Source organism: Arachis hypogaea, chromosome 11 (genome assembly GCF_003086295.3).
Source record: "Arachis hypogaea cultivar Tifrunner chromosome 11, arahy.Tifrunner.gnm2.J5K5, whole genome shotgun sequence".
Classification (NCBI taxonomy): domain Eukaryota; kingdom Viridiplantae; phylum Streptophyta; class Magnoliopsida; order Fabales; family Fabaceae; genus Arachis; species Arachis hypogaea.
This window is the reverse complement of record NC_092046.1, coordinates 52,415,758-52,426,025: the sequence shown is the minus strand read 5'-3', so window position 1 is coordinate 52,426,025 and position 10,268 is coordinate 52,415,758. Positions and strand designations below refer to the sequence as shown.

Sequence of the window (10,268 nt, the reverse complement as noted above, 5' to 3'; positions counted from 1 at the left end):
TTTATTAAGACGTGCGTACAGAGTTTCTGGCGCCGTTACCTGAGATCACAATTTCGTGCACCAAGTTTTTGGCGCCGTTGCCGGGGATTGTTCGAGTTTGGACAACTGACAGTTCATCTTGTTGCTCATATTAGGTAATTTTCTTTTTGTTTTATTTTCAAAAATTTTTCAAAAACCTTTCAAAAATTTCTCATCTGTTTTTGAAAAAAAAAATGTTTTCAAAAATATATTTTTCTTCATAATTTTTAAGAATGAATTCTAGTGTTTCATGAAGCATGTTGAAGCCTGGCTGGCTGTAAAGCCATATCTAATTCTTTTGGATAAGGGCTTCCAAAGGGTATGTCAGGCGTGTCATGTTTGAGTTACATACTAAAGCTTGACTGGCTATTAAGCCATGCCTGACCATCTGATTGGAGCTTTAGACTAAAGATCATAAGATTCCTGAAATTCATATTAAAAATTTTGGAATTCTTATTTTTCTTTTTCAAAATAATTTTCGAAAAAATTAAAAGAAAATACAAAAAATCATAAAATCATAAAAATCAAAAAATATTTTGTATTTCTTGTTTGAGTCTTGAGTCAGATTTAAAGTTTGGTGTCAATTGCATGTTCATCTTGCATTTTTCGAAAAATTCATGCATTCATAGTGTTCTTCATGATCTTCAAGTTGTTCTTAGTAAGTCTTCTTGTTTGATCTTGATGTTTTCTTGTTTGGCATCTTTTCTTGTTTCTCATATGCATTTTTGCATCCATAGAGTCTAAACATGAAAGATTTCTAAGTTTGGTGTCTTGCATGTTTTCTTTGCATATAAAATTTTCAAAAATAAGTTCTTGATGTTCATCTTGACATTCAAAGTGTTCTTGGTGTTCATCTTGACATTCACAGCATTCTTGCATGCATTCATTATTTTGATCCAAAATTTTCATGCATTGAGTCTTTTTCATATTTTTTTCTCTCATCATTAAAAATTCAAAAATAAAAAAAATATCTTTTCCTTTTTCTCTCATAAATTTCGAAAATTTGGATTGACTTTTTCAAAAATTTTTAAAATCTAGTTGTTTTTATGAGTCAAATCAAATTTTCAAATTTTATTTTTTTCAAAATCTTTTTCAAAAATCAAACCTTTTTCATTTTTTTTATTTATTTTCGAAAACTTTAAAAATATTTTTCAAAAATCTTTTTCTTATCTTTATCACATAATTTTCGAAAATAACATCATCAATTAATGTTTTGATTCAAAAATTTCAAGTTTGTTACTTGCTTGTTAAGAAAGATTCAAACTTTAAGTTCTAAAATCATATCTTGTGATTTCTTATGAATCAAGTCATTAATTGTGATTTTAAAAATCAAATCTTTTTCAAAACTAATTTTAATCATATCTTTTCAAAAATATCTTTTTATCTTATCCTTTTCAAAATCATATCTTTTTCAAAAATTTGATTTTAAAATATCCTTTCTAACTTCTTATTTTCTTATCTTCTCAAAATTGATTTTCAAATTTGTTTCAACTAACTAACTAACTTTTTGTTTGTTTCTTATCTTTTTCAAAACTACCTAACTAACTCTCTCTCTCTAATTTTCGAAAATATCTTCCCTCTTTTTCAAAATTTCTTTTTAATTAACTAATTATTTTAATTTTTTATTTTAATTTTCAAAAAATTACTAACCTTTTTTTAAAAAATTATTTTCGAAAATCACTAACTCTTTTCAAAAATAATTTTTGAAAATTCTCCTTCTCTCTCATCTCCTTCTGTTTATTCATCTACTAACATCTCTTCCTCACATCACTCACCAAAAATCCGAACTCCCTCTCTCTCTCTGAGTTCAGATTTTCTCTTCTTCTTTTCTTCTATTCACACAGGGACCTCTATACTGTGGTAAAAAGGATCCCTATTATTATTATTATTTTTCTGTCCCTCTTTTTCATATGAGCAGGAGCAAAGACAAGAATATTCTTGTTGAAGCAGATCCAGAACCTGAAAGGACTCTGAAAAGGAAACTAAGAGAAGCTAAATTACAACAATCCAGAGATAACCTTACAGAAATTTTCGAACAGGAAGAGGAGATGGCAGCCGAAAATAATAATAATGCAAGGAGGATGCTTGGTGACTTTACTGCACCTAATTCCAATTTACATGGAAGAAGCATCTCCATTCCTGCCATTGGAGCAAACAATTTTGAGCTGAAACCTCAATTAGTTTCTCTGATGCAGCAGAACTGCAAGTTTCATGGACTTCCATCTGAAGATCCTTTTCAGTTCTTAACTGAATTCTTGCAGATATGTGATACTGTTAAGACTAATGGAGTAGATCCTGAAGTCTACAGGCTCATGCTTTTCCCTTTTGCTGTAAGAGACAGAGCTAGAGTATGGTTGGACTCTCAACCTAAGGATAGCCTGAACTCTTGGGATAAGCTGGTCAAGGCTTTCTTAGCCAAGTTCTATCCTCCTCAAAAGCTGAGTAAGCTTAGAGTGGATGTTCAGACCTTCAGATAGAAAGAAGGTGAATCCATCTATGAAGCTTGGGAGAGATACAAAGGACTGACTAAAAAGTGTCCTTCTGACATGCTTTCAGAATGGACCATCTTGGACATATTCTATGATGGTCTGTCTGAATTAGCTAAAATGTCATTGGATACCTCTGCAGGTGGATCCATTCACTTAAAGAAAACGCCTGCAGAAGCTCAAGAACTCATTGACATGGTTGCTAATAACCAGTTCATGTACACTTCTGAGAGGAATCCTGTGAGCAATGGGACGCCTCAGAAGAAGGGAGTTATTGAAATTGATACTCTAAATGCCATATTGGCTTAGAATAAAATATTGACTCAGCAAGTCAATATGATTTCTCAGAGTCTGAATGGAATGCAAGTTGCATCCAACAGTACTCAAGAGGCATCTTCTGAGGAAGAAGCTTATGATCCTGAAAACCTTGCAATAGCAGAGGTAAATTATATGGGTGAACCTTATGGAAACACGTATAATCCATCATGGAGACATCATCCAAATTTCTCATGGAAGGATCAACAAAAGCCTCAACAAGGCTTTAATAATGGTGGAAGAAATAGGTTTAACAATAGTAAACCTTTTCCATCATCCACTCAGCAACAGACAGAGAATTCTGAGCAGAATCCATCTAGCTTAGCAAATTTAGTCTCTGATCTATCTAAGGCCACTGTGAGTTTCATGAATGAAACAAGATCCTCCATTAGAAATTTGGAAGCACAAGTGGGCCAGCTGAGTAAAAGGATCACTGAAATCCCTCCTAGTACTCTCCCAAGCAATACAGAAGAAAATCCAAAAGGAGAGTGCAAGGCCATTGACATAACCACCATGGCTGAACCTGTAAGGGAGGTTGAGGACATGAATCCCAGTGAGGAAGACCTCCTGGGACGTCCAGTGATCAATAAGGAGTTTCCCTCTGAGGAACCAAAGGAATCTGAGACTCATCTAGAGACCATAGAGATTCCATTAAACCTCCTTATGCTCTTCATGAGCTCTGATGAGTATTCCTCTTCTGAAGAGAATGAGGATGTTACTGAAGAGCAAGTTACCAAGTACCTTGGTTTAATCATGAAGCTGAATGCCAAATTATTTGGTATTGAGACTTGGGAAGATGAACCTCCCTTGTTCACCAATGAACTAAGTGATCTGGATCAACTGACATTGCCTCAGAAGAAACAGGATCCTGGAAAGTTTGTAATACCTTGCACCATAGGCAACATGATCTTTGAAAAGGCTCTGTGTGACCTTGGTTCAGGGATAAACCTCATGTCCCTCTCTATAATAGAGAAACTGGGAATCTATGGGGTGCAAGCTGCTAAAATCTCATTAGAGATGGCAGACAATTCAAGAAAACAGGCTTATGGACAAGTAGAGGACGTGTTAGTAAAGGTTGAAGGCCTTTACATCCCTGCTGATTTCATAGTCCTTGATACTGGGAAGGATGAGGATAAATCCATCATCCTTGGAAGACCTTTCCTAGCCACAGCAAGAGCTGTGATTGATGTTGATAGAGGTGAATTAGTCCTTCAATTGAATGAGGACTCCCTTGTGTTTACAACTCAAGGTTACCCTTCTGTAAACATGAAGAGGAAGCATAAAAAGCTTCTCTCAAAACAGTGTCAACCAGAGCCCCCACAGTCAGACTCTAAGTTTGGTGTTGGAAAGTCTTAACAATGCTCTGAACATCTGTGAGGCTCCATGAGAGCCCACTGTCAAGTTATTGACATTAAAGAAGCGCTTGTTGGGAGGCAACCCAATTTTTATTTATCTAATTCTATTTTTCTTGTTCTTTTATGTTTTATTAGGTTCATGATCATGTGGAGTCACAAAATAAATATAAAAATTGAAAACGGAATCAAAAACAGCAGAAGAAAAATCACACCCTGGAGGAAGGCCTTACTGGCGTTTAAACGCCAGTAAGAAGCATCTGGCTGGCGTTCAACGCTAGAACAGAGCATGGTTCTGGCGCTGAACGCCAGAATTGCACCCTGGAGAAGAGTTGGCGCTGAACGCCCAGAACAAGCATGGTTCTGGCGTTCAACGCCAGAAATGGGCAACAAATGGGCATTTAACGCCCAGAACAAGCACCAATCTGGCACTAAACGCCCAGAGTTGTGTGCAAGGGCATTTTGCATGCCTAATTTGGTGCAAGGTTGTAAATCCTTAAACACCTCAGAATCTATGGACCCTACAGGATCCCCACCTACCTCCACTCACTTCTTCTCACCCCTCTTTCACACAATCCCATAAACACTCTTCCCTAAAACTCCTCACCAATCACCTCAATCTCTCTTCCCTATCACCACTTCACCACTCACATCCATCCACTCTTCCCCATAAACCTACCTCATAAACACCACCTACCTTCAAAATTCAAAATCAAACCCACCCTATCTGGCCGAAACCTTACCCCCCCTCCCTTCCCTATATATAGCCCTCCATTCCTCCTCATTTTCACACAACACAACTCTCTCTTCCCCTTCTTGGCCGAAACACATCTCTCTCTCCCTCTCCTCCATTTCTTCCTCTTCTTTATCTCTTCTTTCTTCTCTTGCTCGAGGGCGAGCAATATTTTAAGTTTGGTGTGGTAAAAGCATAAGCTTTTTGTTTTTCCATTACCATTGATGGCACCTAAGACCGGAGAATCCTCTAGAAAAGGGAAAGAAAAGACAAAAGCTTCCACCTCCGAGTCATGGGAGATGGAAAGATTCATCTCCAAAGCTCATCAAGACCACTTCTATGATGTTGTGGCCAAGAAGAAAGTGATCCCCGAGGTCCCTTTCAAGCTCAAGAAGAATGAGTATCCGGAGATCCGACATGAAATCCAAAGAAGAGGTTGGGAAGTTCTAACAAACCCCATCCAACAAGTTGGCATCCTAATGGTTCAAGAGTTCTATGCCAATGCATGGATCACTAGGAACCATGATCAAAGTAAGAACCCAAACCCAAAGAATTATATTACAATGGTTCGGGGAAAATACTTAGATTTTAGTCCGGAAAATGTGAGGTTGGCGTTTAACTTGCCTATGATGCAAGGAGATGCACGCCCCTACACTAGAAGGGTCAACTTTAATCAAAGGTTGGACCAAGTCCTCATGGACATATGTGTGGAAGGAGCTCAATGGAAGATTGACTCCAAAGGCAAGCCGGTTCAATTAAGAAGACTGGACCTCAAGCCTGTGGCTAGAGGATGGTTGGAGTTCATCCAACGCTCCATCATCCCGACTAGCAACCGATCTGAAGTTACTGTGGATCGAGCCATCATGATCCATAGCATCATGATTGGAGAGGAAGTAGAAGTTCATGAAGTCATCTCCCTTGAATTCTACAAAATAGCCGAAAAGCCCTCTCCTGGGGCAAGGCTGGCTTTTCCTCATCTTATTTTCCATCTATGTTACTCAGCTGGAGCTTTCATAGAAGGAGACATGATGAATAGGTTTTTGACGGTTTAGAAATTCACTAATAAAATCTCGTTGTAAAGTATAGTTTCTAAACCAAACAATAATCCTTTCATACAAAAAGTTGTTTGTCACTAGTACAAACCCCTAAAATTTATAAACCGAAGTATTGGACCTCGGTAGCTCAAGTTATGGTCGATTAAGTGCGAAGAGGTCGGCTTGACAGCTTTCCGGTTCTTCCATTTCTTCATGAGTTCTCCAACTTTTCATGCTTTCTTTCTTCATTCCCTTGATCCAATCTTTGCCTCCTAAACCTTAAATCACTTAACAAACATATCAAGGCATCTAATAGAATCAAGGTGAATTAAATTTAGCTATTTTGAGTCCTAAAAAAGCATGTTTTCACATTCAAGCACAATTAAAGGAGAATATACAAAACCATGCTATTTCTTGAATAAATATGGGTAAAAGGTGATAAAATCCCCAAAAATCAATACAAAACAAACCGTCAAATTGGGGTTTGTCAACCTCCCCACACTTAAACCAAGCATGTCCTCATGCTTAAACCAAGAATGAAGTAAGGGTATGGCATTTATTCAATGGAAACTAACTAAATGCAATCTACCTATATGCAACTATCTAAATGAATGCAAGTGCTTGGTCAAAATAAATCAATTCCCAAGAAACATATATGCACAAGGGCTAAGGACTAGCAAGTCTAATCCACAATTGAATTGAGTTATTAAATATTTTTACAAACTTGCATGAAGAATGATGATCATAGGTGAAAACATGTAATTGAGCATCGAACCCTCACCGGATGTGTTTGCACTCTATTCGCTCAAGTGTTTAGGGTTGATTCATTCAATTATCCTCTATTTCATGCTTTCCAAGCTTTGTTTTTTTTCTAACAATCAACATTTATTTCATGCATGCATACAAGTATCATGAGGTCTTTTCATTGGTTGTAGTGGGGCTAGGGTCAAGGTAGGATGCATATTTGGTCAAGTGAGCTTGAAATTTGAATCTTTGATAAGCTTAAACTTCCCACCTAACCTATGACATCCTATACAATTAAGTACTAATCTAACTACCCATTCCTCACTTTTTCACATACTCATGCATTTTCTTTTCATTCCACAACACTTATGCATTGATTCTTATTGAGCTTCATTTTGGGGCATTTTGTCCCCTTTATTGCTCTTCTTTTTTTTTCTTTCTTTTTCTATATACATTTTTTTTTCTTTTCTTTTCTTTTTTTTTCTTTTTCACTTTTATTTCTTTTTCTTTTCATTTTTTTCTTTTTCTTTCAAACTATACACAAGAACATCAATGCATAAGGTCTATACATTTAATCAATACATGAGTGTGTACCCAATTCCCAATATTTCCAATAACATTATAAAACTACCCTTTTATTCACCCAATGTCCCAAGGTTCTCACACTTGAATGATACTCACACACACTAGCCTAAGCTAATCAGAGATCCAAATTAAGGACATTTATTGTTTTTCGCTTTAAGGCTAGTAATGTGCTAAATTAAAGAATAAATGGGTTAAAGCGTAGGCTCAAATTTGGCTAACAAAGGAAGATAAAAGGTAGGCTATTTGGGTAAGTGAGCTAAATGAAATGATGGCCTCAATCACATAAATGCATGAATACACAAAATAATGGACATAAAGAATCAAACAAATCAAAGATTACAATCATAGAAAGAGAATAATGCACACAAGAAGGAAAAATAAGTGGTTATAAGATGTAACCACACCGTTAGGCTCAAATCTCACAAGCTTGTGTTCTTAGCTCATAAATCATGTTCCACAAAATATATAATTCAAGCAAGTTCTATGAAAAGTTTTCCACTCAAATCAATTGGTGCCCTATAGATAGAAATCCTTGGAAAATTTCATTATTTTGACTAAGCTTATTGTGTATATATATGCAAAAATAGGAAAATGCAACAAAAATCCAAAAAACCTAAAATGAAATGCAAAAGTGTTGGGATTAGAAATTTGTCACCCAAAATTGCCGACCGGTCGGACGACCTCCCCACACTTAAAAGTTTGCACCGTCCTCGGTGCACTCAAAGATGAGCAAGGGGGTACGGCGACTCTCCGGATTGCTATGTGTTCTTTCTTCCGCTTCCATGGTTGCTTGTGGTGCATTCATTATGAAAAACAAAAATACAACACCATAAGATGAGAAGATATAAAAGCAAGGAAGCATACATTGTTGGAATGAGGTAAATCACTAGAATGAGGTGAGTGAATTAGTGTGACGTTAAGAAATATTAGGTGTGTGAATTCTAAATTGCGCGGTTTAGAATACACATTAGCATAAAAGCTATGTCACAAAAGAAGCATGCACTTCACTTATCCTAGTGTGCTTGAGATGCTTTAAGTAAGCTTGTAAGGTAAGACAAGCATTAGAGAAGCATGAAAGCATTCAAGTCAAACATATGGATGGATATAATCATGAAATACAATGCATTAAGGTAAATGCTCAACATTATCCATCAAATCAAGAGATTGCCTAATCAAAGAATACGGTTCAAATCACATGGTGGCTAGCTACAACATGCAATTCAAAAGAGTTATAAGCTCGAAGACAATTCCCATCACTTGGTATTTTTCAAAAGGTAAGCATGAAGAACTCAAAACCAAGTAACAAAATATAACCTCAATCATAGAATCCAACAAAGATTATCTAAAAACATTCATGCTAAAATAGCATTTAGGCAATAAGGGATATAACAATGTATGGTAAACAAAGTCAATACTCCAACACTTATAATAAAAAGAGAGAAAATAAAATGAAAACTAAACTAAAACTAGCTAATCAACTAACCAACTAACTAATTAACTAACTAAAATAAATGGTTATCCATGGTGTTTGGAAGTGTTGGATGAGGGGTAGGAGAAGGGAAGAAGAAAGGAGAAGGAAAGAATTGGAAAGAGGAGAAGAAAAGAAAAGTGGATGGGAGAAAGAAATCCGCGCGTACGCACACATGGCGCGCGCGCGTCGTTGGCTTATTTCGAGAGTGGCGCGTATGCGTCATGTGCGCGTGTGCGCGAGTTGGTTTGTGCGAAAGGCACAACGTTGGCGCGGCGCAGGCACAACTCTCTGGAAAATGTATGGAGGTTGGACTTCTCAATCCACGCGTACGCACGCATGGCGCGCGCGTGTGGATGGTCGAAAATGCTGGAAGTGCGCGTACGTGCCATGTACGCGTACGCGTGGATGGTGCTGAGTTTTTCAAAATTTTTTTTTTCTATGTTTTTGCACCAATCCATGCATTCCAAACCTCCAAACAGCTACCAAAACACCACAAAACCTTATTTAACATACTTAAACTACCAAACATACTCAACTAACTAAACAAAACATGAAATTAAACTAATTCTACCAATATATACAAAAGAGAAAATGAAAGAATTTTACCATGGTGGGTTGTCTCCCACCTAGCACTTTTGTTTATTGTCCTTAAGTTGGACTTATGGGGAGCTCCTCTCAAGGTGGCTTGTGCTTGAAGCTATCCTTGAACATCCACCAATGCTTGAATCTCCAATAAGCTCCATTCTTCAATTTTAATATCTTCAAGCCTTGATGGAGTTTTTCACAAACCATGGGCTCCCAAAGTTGATCCTCATATATTCCCAGATCCCATATCTTATTTCCACACCCATCTTCAAGTTGATTATCATTATTCCATTTGGGTGGCATGACCTTAGAATTCTCAATAAAGTGACCAAACATTCTCCTAGACCCAAACAATCTAGCTCTATACCAAACCGTGCAATTAAGCTTTGAACATGCAACCATAATGAGCCTAGAATAATGTTTCCAACCACTAGCCATTTCCTTTTTGCTTTTAAAGCCACAAATATGTCTAAGTTGACCATCCATCTCAAGCAAACCATATTCAAGGGGAATAATAAAGCTTGAGTATAAGGAATTTACCCACTTGAATGAAAGAATGGATGGTGGTGGCTTGGGGAGAGGTATCTCCAATGTGCTAGCAAGCTTTACTCCCTTGTGTTCTTACTTGTTAATCTCCACCTCTTCATAAGCTTCTTCACTTCCAATCCTTTGTTCATCAATTTCATCTAACTCTTCCCCATCACTCAAATCATAAATGGGAGGTTGAGAGAAATCTACCTCTACATTGCTTTCTATCTCATTGGGAGAAGGTTCTTCAAATTCAAAGGATTCTTCACCAAGAAGATTGGATGCATGATCTTCATCACCAAGGGGACTCAATTCTTGCTTCATTCTCTCCAAGTCTTCATATAGAATATGCCTTGGAGGTTGTGCACATTCCTCCTCAACATCAAATTTACTCTTCTTGGAGGGATTTTCTTTGAT

General features: G+C 37.0%; 1 non-coding gene across 1 annotated transcript; it reads right to left on the bottom strand.

Moving 5' to 3' along the window:
* Nucleotides 1-2,462: 2,462 nt before the first annotated feature.
* On the bottom strand, nt 2,463-2,570 carry LOC112724373 (small nucleolar RNA R71). The gene has a single exon (XR_003163538.1). It is a non-coding gene; the product is annotated as a small nucleolar RNA R71 (small nucleolar RNA).
* Nucleotides 2,571-10,268: the final 7,698 nt, after the last annotated feature.